General features: G+C 42.5%; 1 protein-coding gene across 1 annotated transcript in view; it reads left to right on the forward strand.

The window, feature by feature from the left end:
• LOC122401348 (GATA-binding factor A-like) overlaps positions 1-22674 on the forward strand; it is a 58582-nt gene that overhangs the window by 15468 nt on the left and 20440 nt on the right. The gene's annotated exons all lie outside the window — the stretch shown is intronic.

Raw genomic sequence — 22674 nt, forward strand, 5'->3', positions numbered from 1 at the left:
ATAAAGTTAATTTACAGTTTTTATATTTATTGTCATTTATGAATCTTAATAATACGTTTTTAAATAGCTAAAGCCTCCAAACGTGTAATTTTTTGTTATTATTTGGTACAATATTCACTATATAGGCTTTTTAAGGATTTCTGCATTCTACATTAATACGTTATGGTACAAATAATTTTTATGCATCCACAGGTACAATAACGCCTATTTTACATCAGTCATTTCAGTTTTGTATTGTATTTATAGGATTTCCAACACCCCTAATTTCTAAACTGCCATTCTACCTTAACTATTTTCAACCGAAAAACTCTTAAAACTGATCGTGACGTGTTCGTATACTATCGACGCGAGTCCTTTATATCGATCCATCGAATCGAGTGATCGCGAACGACGCGAGGCTTATCGAGACACGCTACTGTCCCATCGATACATATCGATTACATCAAGTTCGATACCTGTTTACAATTTCCATCGGACGTTGCAGCGAACGTCCGACATTAATAAAGATTTCTGCGCCTGTCACTCCCCGGCCGCCTCGTTCGCCGTCGTGCGTTGATAAAAAGGCGCGCAACACGCGCGTCGAGTATATTTTATAAGTAATTATACCAACATCGGTAGATTTCATCATGCGTGGCTGCGCGTATCCTAGATACATTTACTTTTTCATACATATCGCGCGTCATAATTGCGTGCAATCTATACTTTAATTACTCGACAAACTTCCAAGCAAATCACCTTTATTGCAAACAAACGTCGTAAGAATTATTCCAATTAAAATGCCAGAGAGTCTAACATTTCTTTTGCTTCTCTCGTCTAATTGCCTTTCAGTTTCAACAGTTCACACCCTCTCCATCTGAATTGTTCATACTTTGCACTGTTCATCATCCCAAAAAGATGGTCCCAATAATGTCAAAAAAATGTCAAATAATCGTATTGGAAAGGGTAGGGCTATGGGACGTACGATTCGAATTGAAACGACAATAATTAACGGTAGAATGTGTACTCTTTATTCTATAATACGTAAAAGGTATATCCAAGAGTTCTGTTACAAGACTGTGACTTCACCCGCAGAAGAAAGGCGAGAGTAAAGCGTAGTTCGCTCTAGCAAACTCTTATTTTTGTATAATAAACGCCATGAGTTCGCAGAACCCATGGCCAAAACTCCCAGACATACACAATCGTCGCTGGAGATGATTTTTGCAACAACGCGAGACGGTTGGGAAATCCAACGAATCGTAATCGATCGCGACACTTTTATCGCCCTACGGATCAAGTTACCCGCCCGCCGGAGCGCCGAGCGCCCGCGGGGCGTCGCGTATGGGAACGGAGGCGACGGGGTCGTCGAAGAAAAAGTCCCTGCGGCCGGGAGTGCTCGGTTTAACGAACCTGCCGGCGACGTATCGCGGCGTTAATTACCCGTGAGGGCTCCCCGAGCCAAATGTGCGTCCACGTAGAGAAACGGCTCGCGCGTCCCTCGCCTATCTGGCCGTGCAACGAGCCGGGGCGACCGGAGGGGCCCCCTCGTCGTCGCGGCAGATGCATTAATTGAACCGGCTTAAATTATAGCCAGTCGCTAATTGCGCTCTTCTTCTTCGGGCTGTCCGACCGCGAGAGACGCGCGGCATTTCTTCTTGGCGATCGCGCGCCGCGATTAAACCGTCCTCGACGGGGCAAACGAACGAGAGAGAATCGACGCTCCGTACGGAATCGAGGAGCGTCGCGATGCCCACCCCGCCCCCGAGCCTCGTTATCGCGAGGGGAGGAGGGAGACGCGGATAAAGGACGAGCGTAATCGCGAGGTCTGCTCTTGACAGGCCCCCGGCGCGTATCTGGAGCGAGGCAGAGGGCGCGACGGGCACACTTGCCCCCGCGATCTTGAGCGCGGAGCAAACGTGCTCATGAGGATCACGCGATCGCAGGGGAAACTGACTTTATTTACTGGGTGGGTACAATCGTTAGAATTTTGGTATGAAGTGGGTGTTGGGGTTGGAATATTGGTGATCGGTGAAACTGTTTTAACAGTTTGACGGCCGCTGTCACGTATACGTGACTTTGCTAGCTGGCAGACTTTGGTCACTGTCACGTGTGCGTGATCTACTGTTCAACTTGTTACGTTTGTTGAGGTTACGTTTATAATTCCTTATAATAATATTCCTAGTAGCTTCGTGTATCTCAATTTGGTTTATAATATCGCTGGTGACGGACAACGGTCTTCAGGTGATACGTGGGGCCATTAAAGTGTTAATATGTGGAAAGGGAAAATTGGAAATGATGTCGTCCTAAGAATACAGTGTGATATAACTTTATATAAAATATAGTATATATTATATTAACATTAGATTTATGGGGCATTGACCACACATACGTTGTTCGTCCACCCCTGGGAAAAATTGTAATGGCGGTTTCTAGGGGCCAAAATAAGACGAAAATCAAGAATACCAATTCGTTGATAGAGGCTTCGTTAAAAAGTTAATAACAATTAAACTCAACAATTTCAAATCGGCCTGGAAAAATTATTTTCGGTTGCGGGGGTTAATTGCAATCATTTTTTATGAATAGACATACCCCCGAAATCCTACCCATTTTCTAGAAAAAAATTCGTGAAGCTGTGAAATTTTTCCGGGAAAACAAAATTTTTCAAATCGTTCTAAAAAAATTATTTTCGGTTGCAGGGGTCAATTATAATCAGTTTTGGTCATTACACATACCCTCGAATTCCTACACATTTTCGAGAAAAAAATTCAAAACCATAAAATTCTTGGACAAAATTAAAAAATTTCGAATCATTCTAAAAAAATTATTTTTCATTGCAAGGGTAAATTACAAACACTATTAATCAGTAGACATACCCTCGAAATCCTACACATTTTCGAGAAAAAAATTCAAAACCATAAAATTCTTCGACAAAATTAAAAAATTTCGAATCATTCTAAAAAAATTATTTTCAGTTGCGGGGGTCAATTACAATAATTTTCGGTGAACAAACACACCCCCGAAATCTTGCACATTTTCGAGTAAAAAATTCAGTACGGTTGGAACTTGAAACGTTAATAACTTTTTAACAAATCCTCCATCGACAAATTGGTATTCTTGATTTTCGTCTTATTTTGGCCTCCAGAATCCCCCATGAAATTTTTTTCCAGGGGTGGCCGAACACCCTGTATATTATATTAAACATAGAATGAAGGATAATTTTTTTTCTCGATCGAATTTAGAATTCAGAAGAGTACCAGCCGACCATAACCGATTCTCGTTCGTACGGGGAACGATAGCAACAGCAGTGGAGTGCGTGTATACGGTCCGCGGATTAGCTTGGTCGGAGGATATATTGTAGAAAAGCGATAAAATCACGGTCGTAGCTAGCAGGGACAATAATCGTAATGTCTACGAAGCCCGGCGTAGGTAATTCCGGTCCGGTTCGAGTAAACGCAACGAATCTTTATCGTTAATTGGACGATAAAGGTAAAGGCATCGTCGCGCGATCCGCGAGGATCTTCTTACCCGCGCTATACCGACGATTTATTTACCCGCGATCCGTGCCCGTACGACCGAGGGATCCAGAGCTTGACCGGTTTCGATCTAGATTCGTGGCTCGGTGAAAAATCCACGATATCTCTATCTCTCTCGCCCTTTGAACGGTCCACGGCTCGCTGTGGAGCTATAAATAGTGCGAATGTACGCGTTAGGATATTAAAGGATCGCGGCCGGTTACGACGATCGAGGGGGTGGATCGGAAATCACTCGATTTTTAACCCTTCGCGGACGAGCGCTGGCCGGAGCCTGCCTTATCGCGATCGACCAGGGTGAGAAAAATCAAACTGTTTATGCAAATCGACCATTTTTGGCCTAACGGTAACACGCAACGTTTTATATCAGAAGCCTAATTGCCATCCTCGATAATTGCACAGTTTCGTCAAGTACCATTAACGAATATATTTTGAAGAGCAGTCGGAGCGAGATACCTGTTCCGAGCATAGTTTAAACTTCGCGTGTTTATTTAATATTTTCGATACGAGCTCCTGCATAGATCGAGCGATATTGGAGAAGTAGATTCATCGAGTCAACGGTCGCACATTTCAGCAAAACGGATTGATTTATGCGCGGCGGTGACTTAATTATTGCAGGAAATCTGCACTGTAACTTCCTGCAGCGATCGAGATTACCAACGAGGTGATAAGAACTCCCCACCACGTGGATTCTTCGCTATCTCTGCTCGTTGCTATCGGTTTACTTCCCCCTCCAGATCTTCTGGTTACCGACTAGACCATCCCCATCCACTTGTCAATGAGACTCTCGTGCAATGATCGGTGTTCCTCTCAGGAGATTCGAGATCGATTTTATTGGGAGCTTCGATGCTTCTTTCGCCCAATATTTATTTCTGGGACTGTTCATTGGCCTACGATATTTTTTTTCTAATTATTTCCTCGATTATCACGAAGTGAATAGTGAAATATTTATGCGAGTCTATTTCGAAATCGACTGGCCATTTACACCTGTGATTCTAGCTATGGTTATTATGGATACTGATCTATCAGCCATTCAAATTTCATTGAAATCGGTGAGATTCACATTTGGGCCTCTTCTGGGGCCCCATATACTGGGACTCAAACTCCTATAAAGAGTTTTGACGGGGTATTCTTCGACTGAGAGACTTCGATTGCTCTTGGAATATTTTTGAAAACGATTTCTGGTCGAGTCCAGCTCCGTGTTAGCGTGTTAGGTCCCATATATTGGGACTCAAACTTCTATAAAGTGTCTCGACGGGGTATTCTTCGATTCCTCTTGGAATATTTTTGAGAACGATTTCTGGTCGAGTCCAGCTCCGTTTTAGCGTTTTAGGTCCCATATATTGGGACTCAAACTCCTATAAAGTGTCTTGACGGGGTATTCTTCCAACGACTTCGATTGCTCTTGGAATATTTTTGAAAATGATTTCTGGTCGAGTCCAGCTCCGTGTTAGCGTGTTAGGTCCCATATATTGGGACTCAAACTTCTATAAAGTGTCTCGACGGGGTATTCTTCGATTCCTCTTGGAATATTTTTGAAAACGATTTCTGGTCGAGTCCAGCTCCCTTTTAGCGTGTCAGGCCCCATATACTGGGACTCAAATTCCCATGAAGAGTCTCAACGGGGTATTCTCCGACTCAGCGAACTCGATTGCTCTTGGAATATTTTTGAAAACGATTTCTGGTCGAGACCAGCCGTTTCTAGTTCGCGGATCGAGGGGAATCCCAGGTTGTCCAGAGTGGTCTGCTCGGTGCATCAACCTTTTTCGATAATGGCGGCCGGCGGATCGGACGCGTTGCGCATAGGCTCCGGAGGAGTTCGTCGCGTGTCAATTTTTATCGAATCCCGGACTCGATCGGTCGGTTGGTCGGTCTCTCGCGCACACTACGCCGGCCACGGTCGATTTTACCGTTAATCGGGTTACGCAATCGCGATATATCGAAGCTAAGCACGCGAAGCGCGTGCCACGCCACGACGCGCCGGGACACGAACGTCCGAGCGAAAATCGCCTTGTTGGCTTTTTGCCCGGCTCGTCGCCCCGTTTCGATTTTTCGCTGCCTACGAACGCGTCGGGCCCGGTCGACAGACCAGGCTCCAACGCAATTATGCAATCGCGATCTGTATTACTGAAACTATTCAAGACCTCGTGAGGAAAAGACTGTTTGAGCTTAAATATCCCTAGATTACTTCTCTCACATCGTCCCCTATGTGTTAATTAACACTAGATTTACGAAAGTCAATTTGACGGATGTCAGATTCCATATTTAAAATTGCAGAACGTGTAAATATTATTTTTTACAACTTATGTTGAATTTGATTGTTGCAATAGCATGAATATATATTCTAGTTAAAAGAAAAATCGTATTTTGAGGTAATTGCCAACATGGAAGGTATCAATAAATATACGTACGATCAGTGCCTGTAAATCTAGTGCTAAAAAACAAACACTATGACACTTTTCTCGGCGTGAGTTTCGCCAAATGTTTACTGGTACTTCGAGAATATGATCGAATTTTTTCGATGTAATTTGTGGGAGTTATTTAACAATAATGTGTGGAGTCCCAAGGGATTAAAAAATTGTATTTTGGAAGTGTTGGACAGAATTTAAGGGTGGATGATAACTGGGGAAAAAATGAAAGAGAAAATATCTAGGGACAAATGTCTCCCCCCTAGATATTCGCTCTGTAAGATCGTCTACCGTGATGCTGTTGTTTTTTATTTATTTAAATTTCTGAGTATTTAGCGATTTTTCGAGCCGGCTAATTTCAATAAATGAGATTGATTTATACGAGTTAGCGGCTTGATTGCTGCGGGAAATGGGGACAGAAACTTCCTGCAACGATCAAGGTAATCAATCCAATTATATGGAGTCCTCGTTTATAGAATATACCTCCGCTATCTTCATCTATGATCACTTGCTACCAGTTACTTTCCCCTTCCAGCCAGGCTCGACACTGATCGATCATTCCATCCACTTGCTAAACCGAGTATCAAATTAGTTGCTAACGATTGGGGACCCCCGGACAACAATTTTTTTGGAGGTTCTGTCTCTAACTGTATTCATTCCTAACCTCAATTTTCCATTCGTTTTCAACCTCACTTTTCCATTCGTTTTTATAGGAAATTACACGTTGTTATGCGCGCAGAATCATTGAATAAGTGTCGTGGAATGTTTGGAATATTTCCTATATAGGCAGAATTACTTCATAAATGAAAGTTGTTGCAAATGATTGGGGACCCCCGTTAACAATTTTTTGGAGGTTCTATATTTCCAACTATATTCGTTTCCAACCTCAATTTTTCATTCGTTTCCAACCTCAATTTTTCAGTCGTTTCTAACCTCAATTTTCCCATTCGTTTTTATAGGAAATTACACGTTATATTGCACGCAGAATGACTGGATAAGCGTCGTGGAATGTTTGGAATATTTCTATACAGGCAGAGTACCTTATAAACGAAAGTGGTGGACAATTTTGTATACTACTGTAGAACAAAAAGATCCAATATGGCCGCCTTGAAGTGACCCCATATCTCTTGTTTCACATTACCAATGCTTTTATTTATATCTGTTGGAGGATAATCTCCTGCGAATGACATCAGTGGTGATTTGGTTGAGTGAGGTTGGTAGTGATGATGAGTGAGGGGAATACTGTGTGTATCGAGAAGACAAAGGAGTCACTTAGAACGAAAGAGACTGGGAAGAAAGAAAGAGTGTTGCATATTTGTTAAGGGTTTGGTCAAGTTTTTTATTTTTGTATGTTATTATAAATAAACGTGTTATTTTAACCAGTTATTGTCGCGATAATCAAGCGATGACACACTATTGACATAGTCGTCAAACACAGAGTATATGTAATATGAGAGTAGGTTTTTTATTTCATTACTCACATTTATTTATTCACTTAAATTAACATAAATATTTTGCATATGAGCGAAAAAGAAAAACATGAAAAATCAATTTTGGAGAATGGTGTTGAGCAAAGCATGATACAATGCATAATGAATATATGAGTCCATAATTGCTTCTGTGATGACTAATAAAAGACAACTAATTCTTGCAACTAATATGCGGTTTTTTTTATATTAATTATTTATAATTTCTATTTGTTTGTTTCATTTCGTCTTTACCTCTAAACATTTTGAACACATTAAAATTCACGAATATAATTTAGTTTTCCTCAAAATTACAATTTAAATATCAAATTGTAACAAAATTTTACGCACGACGAATATAGTCGTCAAACACATTTAACTGGTCAAGAAAGAAATACAACAATACCAATAATACAATTTACTATTCATCGACAATAAAAACCAGTAAAAAAGAGAGTCATCGACTCAAAGTTAGGGACCACTACCATCTGTCCGCCATGTTTACGTTCGACGCGCCCCCTAGCGCCTCCCTCAGCGTGCACCGCGAGATTCGAATCGCGTAAATAACAAACAGAAATCTGTTACTATCAGGATTGTTTAATATACTCAGGATATACCGTGTGTCTCATTTGCCACGCCCGTCCACGGTTTGAGCCGCGATAATTCCGTCGCGACGCGTTATCTCGCGTCAGAGCCGATAGAGGGCGATACGTCGATTCGTGAAATTACGCCCTTAATCCCCGGTATCTTAATTATCGAATTTATTAAACGGCCGATCCGCGATCCGCGAAACGAGTCCGTGGAATTATAATCCCTGAGAAACTCGCGGCGGCGGTTATTACGGTCACGCACCGATGAACGAACTCGTCGGAGGCCTCTCTCGTCCAGCTCGCGGTCGGCCGGGGCCCGTGGGACGCCCGTCGCGGAAAGTTAATTAGAAAACAAACAGAAAATTAACGCGAACCCGGCAGCGGATCTTTTCCCCCGGCCGCGGCCGTTACTCACGATTTATCGTAACTCGTTCGTAAGTCCGGTCGGTGACCGGTTTACGGCGCTGTACCGAGACGATGCGCTCGCTCGTACTGATCGACGATCGAAAATCATCGATTCCCCGGCGAATCTCGCGTAGCAGGAAGCCTCCGTTCGCTCTTTTCCGCCCGAGACATCGAGAACCAGTTTCCATCGTTGACCGAGCGGACAAGAGAAAAAAAAACCGGTGAATTATCGCGTAATCGCGAATACGTTTAACCCGTTAACGCATCGACGTTAATCGATCATTTTCTTTTGCTCTATCCCCACTCCGCCATTCTCGACAGTGGGTATCTCCCGTTGGCTTCTTATCCGCGCGTACACGCGGTTCACCGAGATCGACGTGGATACCTGTACATGTGTATATGTATATATATTGGGCTTTTAAAACATCGAAACTCGCAACCGGTTGGGGACGGCGAAAATCTTCCCCGACCGTTAATCTTGATTTATGATAACCGCGACCGCGCGCGATCTGCACGGAGACCGAGCGGATAATTGGATCGCGCCGTACGCGTTCCTCGCTGCTACCGGTCTCTGATCGTGTACTGTCCAAACGATACCCCGGAATCACCCCAACACGCTTCCGTTTACCGTCTAGCATCGAGAGTATTTCGATAGTTTGCTATTTGGATGGTCCAACAGCTGGACCAATGATTAATCGAATTTTGGGTACTCGAATCTAGGGATAAATGAGCTTTTCATGATCCAAGAGCTGGATATCACTTCTGTCGACTGTCTAGCATCGAGACTACTTTTATAGATTGCTATTTGGATGGTCTCAGAGCTGGACCAATGGCTAATCGAATTTTGGGTATTTGAATCTAGGGATAAATTAGCTTTCCATGATTCAAGAGCTGGATACCTCGAATTCTTCTCACTTCTGTCGACTATCTAGCGTGGAGACTATTTCTATAATTTGTTATTTGGATGGTCCAAGGATACGTTAGATTGATGATTATAGGAATTTTTGGGTACTTGAATCTGGGGATAAATTAGCTCTCCATGGTCCAAGAGCTAGATACCATGAGTACTCCCCACTTCTGTCGACTGTCTAGCGTCGAGACTTTTTGTATAGCTTGCTATTTGGATGGTCCAAGAGCTGGACCAATGTTCAATCGAATTTTGGGTACTCGAATCTAGGGATAAATTAGCTTTTCATGATCCAAGAGCTGGATATCACTTCTGTCGACTGCCTAGCGTCGAGACTACTTTTATAGTTTGCTATTTGGATGGTCTAAGAGCTGGACCAATGATTAATCGAATTTTGGGTATTTGAATCTAGGGATAAATTAGCTTTCCATGATTCAAGAGCTGGATACCTCGAATTCTTCTCACTTCTGTCGACCATCTAGCGTGGAGACTATTTCTATAATTTGTTATTTGGATGGTCCAAGGAAACGTTAGATTGATGATTATAGGAATTTTTGGGTACTTGAATCTGGGGATAAATTAGCTCTCCATGGTCCAAGAGCTAGATACCATGAGTACTCCCCACTTCTGTCGACTGTCTAGCGTCGAGACTTTTTGTATAGCTTGCTATTTGGATGGTCCAAGAGCTGGACCAATGTTCAATCGAATTTTGGGTACTCGAATCTAGGGATAAATTAGCTTTTCATGATCCAAGAGCTGGATATCACTTCTGTCGACTGCCTAGCGTCGAGACTACTTTTATAGTTTGCTATTTGGATGGTCTAAGAGCTGGACCAATGATCAATCGAATTTTGTGTATTAGAATCTAGGGATAAATTAGCTTTCCATGGACCAAGTGTGGATACCACGAATTCTTCTCACTTCTTTCGACTGTTTAGCGTCGAGACTACTTTTATAGTTTGCTATTTGGATGGTCCAAGAGCTGGACCAAGGGCTAATCGAATTTTGGGTATTTGAATCTAGGGATAAATTAGCTTTCCATGGTCCAAGAGCTAGATACCACTTCTGTCGACTATCTAGCGTCGAGACTATTTCTATAGTTTGCTATTTGGATGGTCCAAGAATTGGTCCCATTATTAATTGAATTTTGGGTATTCGAATCTAGGGATATTTTAGTTCTCGAGGATCCAAGAGCGCTTTTGAGACTTTAGAAAGCTACCAAAGTGTTCAAAATGACCCACAATGATTCGCAATTTCTAATAGAACTTGTAAAAAATTTAATCGACTGGATTTCTGAAATGTTTACCACTTGGATGAGTTAAGAATTCGTCGAATCAAAGATTTCACTGTCTTTTGTACTAGGTTAAGGTCAACTTTAATTTTAGTTGTAAGCGTCAACTGAATGCGAGGTTAAGAAGGGGAAAAGGAGATGATGAGGGGGAGGAGAAGGAGTTAAAAGAGTAGAAAGGAGGGGAATAACTGGAGTAAGGAACAGGGAACAGAAGACAAATGGAAGTAGGAAATAGAGAATTTAAAAAATGAAAAAATAGAAGATAAATGGTGTTATTACGAAGCCAATAGACCCAGTATCGCACCCAAAAAAAATAGAAAATAGAAAATAGAAAGATTTCACAAATGTTTGATTATTCAAAATCTAGGGATAAATCAGTCTTTAATATACTAAAAAATATAAATTCACTGTTTTCGTGCCCATTCAGTGTCATGGGTCACCTAACCATCCATCGAGGAGGTTAAAGAACCTTTCACCCGTCCCCGATGCCTCTCTTATCCAACGTATCAGAAACTCATGCTATCGCGACCACTAATTATCTCACTCTTTGACTACGCTGACATAGTTTATAGCCCCGCGCGAACCTCCGTACAGCGTCTCGTATCCAGCCCATTCAAAACACCTGTCCGCGTTTCTTTTTACCTACGGTGTCCGTAAATTTGATCGTACATCTTCGTTTCTACATACTTCCAGCCAGGTTCCTTGTGAATCAACCGTACACCATCCTCGTCGTTCGACTTCTCGGAAACTGCTATACTCTGACTCGCAAAAAAATAGCCTCAAGCTATTTCACCTACTACGAGACTCGCTATCTCAATGATTCAGAAGTTTCTTTCGAGTAATTAGGTTTGTGGTTATTCTTCTTTGTTATCTAATCGAGCCTTGACCTAGTAGATTCGAATCATTCATTAATAGTTAAATTATTCATTCTGCGCGATTGTGTGATTCCTCATGCGAAGTTTGTGTAATTGTTACTTTCAATGACTGGGTAATTTTTATTTGTAACTGTCGAGAACTATACGCTAACAACGTTGCAAAAGAGCGTGTGAAATTGGCATAACACAATGTTCTCGATTCTTGCACCTCATTGGATGTTATAACGAAAAATAACCGAATTTTTTTAGTATTTTTTTACTGTTGTGCACTCAATCGTTCGTATAACGAATTTATAATGAAACCTGACAGAGCATTGAGTCGACAATTTTCGCTGCATTTTGCAATTTTTCGTTGCAAAATGAACTCTATATTTCTATAAAAATTGATTTTTCATCGAGCTTTATAAACTGTCGACTAAAAATCGTTCTCACTTTCGTTTGCAACGCAATTGAAACCTGACCAGAGCATAGAGTCGACGTTGTGCACTCAATCGTTCGTATAACGACTTAATAACTCTTTTTTTTAATGTAAAAGATAGTGTTTGCACTCTTTAGTATGTTTTGTTTAAAAAAGACGTCGATCGTAGCCTAAATCGCGATCGAATAATGGAGTCCCCGTCCGTGGGACGTTGGGGCGCGGGAGAGGATGCTCTGGGCCCGCGGTTGGGCCTCGCTTGGGGCATAAAATTGCCGATCGAATGGAGGCGAGCGATTCCGCGCGGTGCCCCGATCGTCCGCGAGTCGTTGTTACGGCGGAAAGTATTCGCGAACGATCCGATCGTACCGCAACGTTTACACGGAAAGCTTCCCGGATACGCTCGAACGGTAGAACCGGTCCCGAGGTGCGTGCCATCCGAATAATGAACTCGGTTAATTAGCTAGCGATCGATTTCTGTCTTTACCCTCTCCGCCTCCGCCTCTGGTAACCGACTGTTCCTGTTCGAAAACCGAAAAATCGCTACGGAATTCGATAACGGTCCCTCCCGACGCTTAATGGCGAACGGCCGTTCGAAAAAAGCGCGCGAAATCGATTATATCGATATGGAAATTCGAGTGTGGTTCGCGAGTCTCGGGGAATCGATTCGATTCCAAGCTTTCCTCGAAGCAGTGGCGGAAAACTGGTTTCTTGATCAAGGAAATTCGATTTTTTCGATTGTTTTAACGCATTGGGGATCCCATTTGAGGAGATTTTTATCGTGATTTAGTGGTGGTTGAAATTCATATGCGTTATCAGTTTTTTTATTCTGATTTCTCAACGTGTTATTTTCTTTTTTAATGTACTATACAGTATATACGTTGTACAATGAATCTTGGATTGATAGAGATGGGACTAAAGTTGATGTTAAGTCAGAGAAATCCAGAGTTAGGTAGTTCGTCGATGAGCCCAGTGTGGGAGACTTTGGTGCAACTATCGAGGTTCTATAGCACGTGACTCGCTACTACAGAGACTTATAATTAGAGTAAAGAATGAAGATTGGAGGGGTTACATAGACTAGTGATTGCAATATAGAGCTCCCAAGTTAGGTAGTTCCTCAACGAGTCCAGTGAGGGAGACTTTGGTGCAACTATCGAGGTTCTATAGTACATGACTCACTATTACAGAGATATACAATTAGAGCAAAGAATGAGGATTGAAGGAGTTAGATAGACTAGTGATTGCACTATAGAGTTCCCAAGTTAGGTAGTTCCTCGACGAGTCCAGTGAGGGAGACTTTGGTGCAACTATCGAGGTCCTATAGTACGTGACTCACTATTACAAAGATATATAATTAGAGCAAAGAATGAGGATTGGAGGGGTTAGATCAGTGATTGCAATATAGAGCTCCCAATCGTCGAAGTGCAATTTTATTCAGGGGTCAAAATTGACCTAGGTCCATAGGTAAGACTAACATGGCGCGCGCACATTATGCGGCTGTTTGGCAGGCTAGTTGGCCGGCTGGTCGAGCGGCTGGTCGCGCGACTGTGTGTATCCGTCGTGTCCATGTGGGCGCGACGCGGATCGAATCGGATCGTTGGAGCGTGTTGGTGCTGATCGAGCGCCCTCGACGAGTATAGAGACAACGGCCTGCCGATACACCGACCGTGCTTCTCAACCGACGCCCAACCAGCGTCTCTCCTTCGCTAGCTACACCTAGATCAACCTCCCTCAAACACTTAAAAAATTCAATTATCCCCATGTCACATATAAACGGAATCCACTTCTCAACAAGTGTGACAACAGATTTTCCAATCACCCCACCAAACCGTAGAAATTGTAGGTATATAGATAGACCATCATTCCAACGCCTCAGAGGACCTAAAAAACAAGTCTAAATCCAAGATCCTGGAAGATTGGTAGTCGTTGGTGATAAGACCAAGAGTATCCCACCTGGTGATCTCATCAAGTAATAAATAGGTATCTAGATAGACCTTATATAGGTATCTAGGTAGACCCAGAGTTCGAATTGGAGACCTCGAAAACAACCCTCAATCCAAGATCCTGGAAGATTGGTGGTTGTCAGTGATAAGATTAAGAGTATACCACCTGGTGAACCCATCAAGTAATAAAAATTACCATATATAGGACTAGATAGACCCGGAGTTCAAATTGGAGATCTCAAAAATGACCCTCAATCCAAGATTCTGGAAGATTGTTGATTGTCAGTGATAAGACTAAGAGTATTCCACCTGGTGAACCCACCAAGTAATAAAAATTGCCATATATAAGTCTCTAGATACACAAATGGAAGACCTCAAAAACAACCCTCGATCCAAGATCCTGGAAGATTGTTGATTGTCAGTGGGAAAACTAGGTGCATCTCACCTGGTGACCCCAAGCAAACAATAAAAATTGCCATATATAGGTGTCTAGATAGACCCATAGTTCGAATTGAAGACCTCAAAAACAACCCTCAATCCAAGATCCTAGAAGATTCTTGATTGTCAGTGGGAAAACTAGGTCCATCTCACCTGGTGACCCCAGCAAATAATAAAAATTGCCATATATAGGTCTCTAGATACACAAATTGAGGACCTCAAAAACAACCCTCAATCCAAGATCCTGAAAGATTGGTGGTCGTCAGTGATAAAACTAAGAGTGTCTCACCTGGTGACCCCAGCAAATAATAAAAATTGCCATATATAGGTCCCTAGATACACAAATTGAAGACCTCAAAAACAACCCTCGATCCAAGATCCTGAAAGATTCTTGATCAGAGCCAGGAGTATCTCACCTGGTGACCCCAGCAAATAATAAAAATTGCCATATATAGGTCCCTAGATACACAAATTGAAGGCATCAAAAACAACCCTCGATCCAAGATTGTTGATTGTTAGTGGCAAAACTAGGTCCATCTCACCTGGTGACCCCAGCAAACAATAAAAATTACCATATATAGATCCCTAGATACACAAACTGAAGACCTCAAAAACAACACTCAATCCAAGATCCTGAAAGATTGTTGATCAGAACCAGGTGCCTCCACCAGGGTGGTTCCAGAGTTCTTATGACCTCGATCTTCCTCCTGGTGAGTTCTCGAAATGTCCTCGGAGTATCCTAACTGATAGCAACCGAATTAAGGTTACTTTAACCCAAACCAAACGCTGGTAGGATTCAGCAAGAGAGCGGTTTCAGCGGTTGGGAACGGCTGGTGCGCGATGAACAGAAACCTTGTTCCCGAAGGAAGCGGACAGGAAAAGGAATCGCGGAGGGACACGAAAGGCGACAAGGCGCGGCAAGTTTTATATTATAATTACGCCCGATCCCTCGATCCTCGTGGAACGGGGAGGGCGAGGGCTCTTGTCGGCGGAGTAGCACGTCCGTTCCGTGGGTCGACGATGACTACGAGCTGTTTCGGGATTTCCAGCCGCGACGATAAAAATACCCGATCGAGTAAGGACTCACTCATGCTGTCGATTTTTCGGCGACGCGACTGTTGGCGGAGGCCTGGCAGAGGCGGCTAACAACCATCCTCCGTCGTTCGTTGCGACCATCGGTGTCTTTTTAACCCAGAACTAGCCCCGTCCTATCGATTTCTCGACGATCCTCCAAAGAGGGGGGACACCCTAATCGACGAGGGGTTGGCGAACAGACTTTATTACTCAGGGTTATTAGCGTTGCAAGGGGATGATGGAGAAACTTGGAAAAAATTCTCGAGGATCATATTTAATGGGGAGTTAATCGATAGCAATGCTGTTTAACTTGTATACAGGGTGTTCAAAAAAATCAATATTTATATGGTATATAGGATACACTGTACTGAGGTGATACTAGCAAACAAAAATGTTTATATCTCAGAAACGGTTGACCTTTGGACCTACGTTTACTAAAGCTTTTTTGCTCAGTACAGTGTATCCTATATACCCTATAAATATTGAAATTTTTTTTTAACACCTTGTAGATTTTGAAACTATTAAACAGGGAAAATTAATCGTACTTCATTTGATCCCTTGATTTCGTTGTTTAGATATTGAGAATTTTATTTTGGGAACGTAGAAGTAGTCTATACCCTATACCCTATAAATATTGAAGTTTTTTTTTAACACCTTGTAAATTTTGAAACTATTAAACAGGGAGAATTAACCGTGCTTCATTTGATCCGTCGATTTCGTTGTTTGGGTGTTGAGAGTTTTGCCTTGGGAACGTAGAAGTGGCGAAAAAGAGTGAAAGTAAGTGGTGAAATATAAGCGTGCTTCGTTTGATCGATCGACAAATTGGAGTTTTATCGGTGGAAGGTGGAACAGCGTCTCCGAGGATGTTAATAGGACGAAAATCGAAGGTGGAAAGGGTCTGGCGTGCGGTTTTTTGACGAGCGTAAGCGAAGGGCTGGGAGGATGGCGTCGAGAGGCCATAAACCGACGACCCCCTGCTTGCTATCGATGGGGTCCCGGAGTTGATGGGGGAACTAATGACAGGACGGCTCGCTATAATGGACATTATACTCGGCCAGTCCGCCGGCCCGGTAATAGATTCGGGGATGAAGCGAGAAACCGCGATGGTGGGTCTGCGTAAAATGGCGGTCGAGCCTTTTGGCCCCGGGGAGTTATTGCGCTGATCGACGATAACGACTCGACGTGTCGATCGAGACCCATTGCAAATGTACTCAAAAAATAAAGTGCAACAACAACGATAATAATAACAGTCCTTCCCCAAATTTTCGAGTATTTTTTTTCTGTCGATAATGGCGACTGGGATTACGATGATAATAATTACCAAACCACTCAAAATGACCCATTCGTAATTTCTAAGAAAATTGGTAAAAAATTCACTCGATTGAATTTTTGGAAATAGCCGAATAAGGGGATCAAATGTGACCCCAAACCGAATTGAACGAACGATGGGTCATTCGATAGCTTATCCAAAAAAAAACCTGTGTGCCAATTTTTAACTTGAAATCTCGAAATCTCTTCAACTTGAATTTTTGGAAATTTACCGTAATTTTTTCACGCACTTTTCTTCACTATCGTTTCAATTTCCTTGGTACAAATAAACACACTATAATTCTCGGTAGTTCCAGTGTTAAAATAGATTTGAATTTTATTCAATGTAAAAAAATAAAATTTTCCTTTTTCCCCCAAATGAAAAAAAAATTGTGTTGAACTCGAGGCTAAGAGGGTTTCTTGGTCGTGAATAATAACGATGGCGTGATCCTGAATAATTTCGAAATGTTTCGTCCTGGAATTGAGTTGGGGGGGAAACGTTTTGTTTCATATAAATTTGTAGAGAGTTATTTTTTGGCGGGTCGATATTAAATTATACGGGTCCAGCGGGACGACAGTCACGAAGAGAACCGAATGGTAGAGATATCGAGGCGGAGATAAGCCCGGGGATGCAGGAGGCGACGAACGGCGTCCGCGTACCTGGACTACGGGCGTCTCGTCTCGAAGGTATAGGAGGCCAAGGATGCCGGCAGCCGGCGACAACCTTATTGGAAAGTCGTGTTCCACGTTAAAACCGGAAGTCGGCCCGAGAAACCCGGCAGTCGGTGCCCCGTGGAACGGCCGCGACGCGTTTACGACCGCCCGGACGAGCAACGTCGAATCCTGCGGTTCGTTGGACAAAAGAGTCGTATTTTCAGAAAGTATAATCCCCCATTGTGTTACGCGATTTGACTTCAGAACGTGGAATCTATGAATTTGTGTATTTATATTGTTATTTTTTCAGTATAGAGCGATTGATGGAAGAGTGGATTTGTGAATAGAATATTGTAAAAATTGTATTGGAAGTCAAATTGGGGCTATTGGTATTTGGAAGTTCTAGTTCCTTGAATTTGAATCTCATCGATATTTTTAATTTTTAATTGTATAGCACGATTGATGGAAGAGAAGCTTTCCATCTTTTCGTTATATGTATAGCACGATTACTGGGAGAGTAGCTTTCCATCTTTTCGTTGTATGTATAGTAGGATTAATGAAAGAAATGAATTCCATTTTTACGTTATATCTTCGTTAAAAAGTTATTAAAAAATTAAATTGAAAAATTTCAAATCATTCTAAAAAAATTATTTTTAGTTGCGGGGGTCAATTACAATCATTTTTGCTCAATAGACATACCCCCAAAATCCTACACACTTTCGAGAAAAAAATTGGAGAAGATGTGAAATTTTTCGATAATATTAAAAACTCTCAAATCGTTTTGGAAAAATTATTTTTTGTTGCGGGGGTCAATTACAATCATTTTTTGTCAACGCACATACTCTCGAAATCCTACCCACTTTCGAGAAAAAAATTCCTTACCGAAAGTCAATTTGTTCGGGTTCCCCGAAATTTCATGGAAATCTTTAAAGTATTATAATTTCTGAACGGATTGGACGATTTTAATGTTACAACCGGCAAACAACGCGTATTTTGGTGTAGAATATTTAGAAATTCTAACAATAATGAAAAAGTTGTTCTATAATCCCGTAAAATGAAAGAAAAACACCATAAAAATGGTCCAAATTTCAAAGAGCCATAACTCCTACAATAATGAATGTATTTCAATGAAACTTTTTTCTGATGGAGAGCTCATGGGTACCTACAAAAAAGTGTTAGACAACTTTTCTATAGGACGTCAAACAAAATGACTAAAAATCGAAAATGAATTTTTAAGAAAAATCAACAGCCTGTATATCTCGACGAAATTAAAAAATTTCAAATCATTCTAAAAAAATTATATTTAGTTGCAGGGGTCAATTACAATCATTTTTGGTCATTAGACATAGTCCCAAAATCTTATCCAGTTTTGAGAAAAAAATTCGATTAGATACTGATATTTTTAGACGAAATTAAAAAATTTCAAATCATACTAAAAAAATTATATTCAGTTGCGGAGGTCAATTCCAATCATTTTTGGTGAATAGACGCAACCTCAAAATCCTGCGGAATTTCGAGAAAAAAATTCAGAACCGACAGAACATTAAACGTTAATAACTTTTTAACGAAGCCTCCATCAACAAATTAGTATTCTTGATTTTCGTCTTATTTTAACCTCTAGAATCCCCCATTAAAATTTTTCCCACGAGTGATCAAACACCCTATATGTATAGCACGATTAATGAAAGAATAGCTTTCCATCTTTTCGTTGTATAGCACGATTCACGAAAGCGCAACAACGAACTAAATATTGTAAAAATCTATACTGTATGGAAAATCGAGGTGACCTGTACCAATATAATAATTAAAAAAAATGATAACCAACGGTAAAATGATTTTCGAAAGATCGTAGTCCCTGAATTCGAATTTCCATCCAGGTTAAATCCTTCCAGTGTATATATACGCGTTACCAGCGAATCGTCCGCGAAGCGTTAAAGCGGTTTTCAATGGTTATTAGATTTCTATTAGCCTGGCTACCGGAGATTGCCTATAGGTACACCTCCGCTCAGAACGACGGAGGTTAGGTGTGCGCGTAATCGCGAGCGGGAGCTTTTCTCTCGACGCTCGAGGCTGGATACATAAATCTCCTTTAGAATCGAGTGAATAGCGAGAGTAAGCGCAGGAGGGAGAAGTTACTCGCTTCCCGGTTCGGTGAGTCGTTGGCAAAAATTTGCGAATCTACGAGGCCAGCCGCTCTATGATTCATAAATATTTAAGTCGTGGCAAATAACCGCTCTTGTCTCTTATCAACGGTACCCGCATACCCGCGTCGAACGGGGTTCAACGATTGCTTTCCGTTTTTCCAACCGTGGGTCTCCGCGCGGGAGTTTCAGATTCGCCCAGGCGCGTATATACCAGCCACAGAAATCGGGGACTTGCGCATCAGGGGCCCCCCTCAACGTCTATTCGTTCATTTTTCATTTAAAAAATTTTTGTGGATTTGTGGAAAAAATGTATTGGATCAAATGGTGATTTTTTTTTTAAAAAAGTCACTTTGGGTGACAAGACTTTCCCCACTACGGAATTAAAACAATTTATCCTGAAATTGAAATTTAAATGTTAAATAAATTTGTATAGGACAAGTTTTAGGTTATGCAGTTTACAGTTTAAAATCCAAGTTTTGGTCTCGTAAAAAGTTGTACGGTTTTGATGTGGTGGTCAACGTGTTAGTGTACAATAATATTCTAAGATCTTAATCGACGATCGATTGTTGTATAAAAAATTATATTGAAACCCCCAGTGACAGAGGAACGACGTTCAACGACGTGAAATAAGAATGAAGCGGTAATAGTAATTAGTTTTGACGCGAGACGGCGCGGCGATCGCGGCGTTAGCAGCGACCGTGTCCCCGGTCGTTTGAAGTAGGCGTAAGTAGGCAAACCGGGTGTCGCGGATCGCGCTCGTTTTTCATTCGTCCCCGGCGGTTCTTTTTTTCCGTTTGTTTCTCGTGCCTCCTCGTATCGCCCCGGCTGCTCGACGCGCGAGAAAAAGAAGGTAAACGTTATTAAAACGTGTCCGTGCGGCGAAGGCAACGGAGTCCCTCGCGACTGGGAAACGTCCCGCTATCGTACGGTCGATGAATGAAAAATAATGGCAACGGGTCGGCGTGGGAACGCGATGAGCGGGTGGACGGGAGGGGGACGGGAGGGGGACGCCGCTAGATGGCAGAAAAACAGGATTCGACTCGACTCGATTCGACTTCGACTCTGACTCGAATCGACTCGAGCTTGAATCGACGAACAGAAATCGATCCACGTGCGTAGTTGTCTCGAAGCAGAGTCGAATTTTATAGTAATTCAAAAGTTAATAACGTATTTAATGTTGGTGGCCAATTAAATTTGACGATTGGAAAAATGAGTAATTCTTGTTCTCGGTTCCAAAGTGCGGAGTAAACGCGTCAAATCGGTCCATAAGCGAGCATATTGGTATATTAGGTTACGCAATACGAGATAAGTTATGTCACGGTGTAGAAAAGTGGGAAAAGTAAGATACATTGGTATTAATTTTAAACTTCGCCTACTTGTCTTCTTACGATATAATTTATCGCCGGTTGCGTAATCTGGCCTGCCACATGTTTCCCATACTGACAAATTGCCGCATTATTATTTTTCATTCGCGGATATTTTATCTAATGACTTTAACTAACCTACGATCGAGAGTGAGAATTATTCCTAATAACACGCAACTCGTTAATATTCCGGATATTAGTGTCATTTTTGACTGAGTCACCTCTCCCCGTTCCCTTTAACGCCATTACCATTTCTGTCACTTAAATTTGCATACATTTATTGGTTAATTTGGCTTTTTTTACTTTTGACGATGGGACTTCGAAGGGGGATCCTGTGATGGGAGTTCTTCAATTCCACTGTTTCGTAACTCTTCATTAATGGCATCCAATGCTCATATTCCTTCGTGTCTTTTTGCATTAAGAATCCTTTGCACAAACTCTAGACGAGCCGCTTAGGGTACATTATCTCGCTGCATAATCTGCCTAGTAACAGGCGCGTTGCTCGAGTATCTTATTTATTCGTCTTCCTTCTACATTACATTTTCTATTTTTATCATGCTCTTAATATAACTGTTAGGAGAACAACATACGGGGGGCTACAACCGAGGAAACACAAATATATCTTTTATCTTGATACTCACACCAAATTCTTATATGACTCTGAGAGAGAGAATTCACCAGGAATTTGTATCAAAATTGGTACCCCATATAGATATTATAATATCCAGAAAAAACGAGGAGGTACCCCCGGGGGATCGAACCCACGACCATCGAATTACCAGCCAGGCGCCCTACCAACCCCACCATTGTCCTATGGACACTACTCCAGTGTTGATAAGTTCTTTTCTACGACTTTGGGGGTTTCTAATTTTCCGCGTGTAAGCGTAATTTGGGGGGGAAAAAAATGGTGGTAAAGATCCTAGGTGCGGTCAGGTTAGGTCTTGTCAGCGTTCCTACCCCACGGTGGCGCGCATGCGCGACCCCGCATACATATGGATGACCGTACGGTCGTCAGTTGCGATACTTACGAGCTCGGCTCGTTATTCCGTATGCGCGATTGAGATCTCGTTTGCCCCGGACGCGCGGAAACTCGAAGGCGTTAGCCGCGCCGCCGTATACTCCTCTCTTCGACTCCCGTAACAGTCCTCCGCGGACTGGTTTAAAGCTTAAACGCTGCCCGGTAGAGTACCTACCGAACTCGAGAAACCTGGTACCGGTGAATAATAATTGGCCAATAAGATGTCGAGCACGGGGGGGCAGGGGCGCTAAAGGGGGAGGGGGAGGTTAGTTGGGAGCGTCCGCTACGCTACGCTCGGGAATTAACGCGCTCGATGCTTTTCCCTTCTTGCCTGCTACCACGGTATCTGATCCCTCGATCTCGGAATCGCAACCACCGGGGGCTTCCCTCCGCCGCGCGAAGTTCCGAGCGGAAACCTTTGCCGTTTTTCCCCGACGGCCACACGACCACACCGCCGGTTCTCCAAACATTTTTCACCGTGCGCCGTTCGCGACGAAGGCGTCGGCCGTGTTGCTCGGGGACCGGTCACCTTTTGAGTGCCTCCACCTTGCCACGGTCGACAGACGGAAACTATTCCTGGAATTTACTTTGCACTCTCTCTCTTTCTCTCTCTCGAGCGCGTACGCGGCCGCCCACCTCGTTTGTCACCCGGGAAGACGAACGGATGTCGCCTCAATGTTTCAATCCGAGAACTCCCCCTATTGCGTTCCTGGTATTGGCTAGCCTGGGAAGCGCGTGGAGATTTATAGTGGAAAATATGAATAATCGTGGTATATATGTTCCTTAGAATGTAATTTCGCGTTAGAAAATTGGCTTTAACACGCTGGCTGGCTTGGGGGTCACCGGTGACCGGCACTGGTATTCGAAT

This window comes from Colletes gigas, unplaced genomic scaffold, assembly GCF_013123115.1.
Source record: "Colletes gigas isolate AHSC1104 unplaced genomic scaffold, ASM1312311v1 Colletes_gigas_Sc00002, whole genome shotgun sequence".
In the NCBI taxonomy this organism is placed as follows: Eukaryota; Metazoa; Arthropoda; class Insecta; order Hymenoptera; family Colletidae; genus Colletes; species Colletes gigas.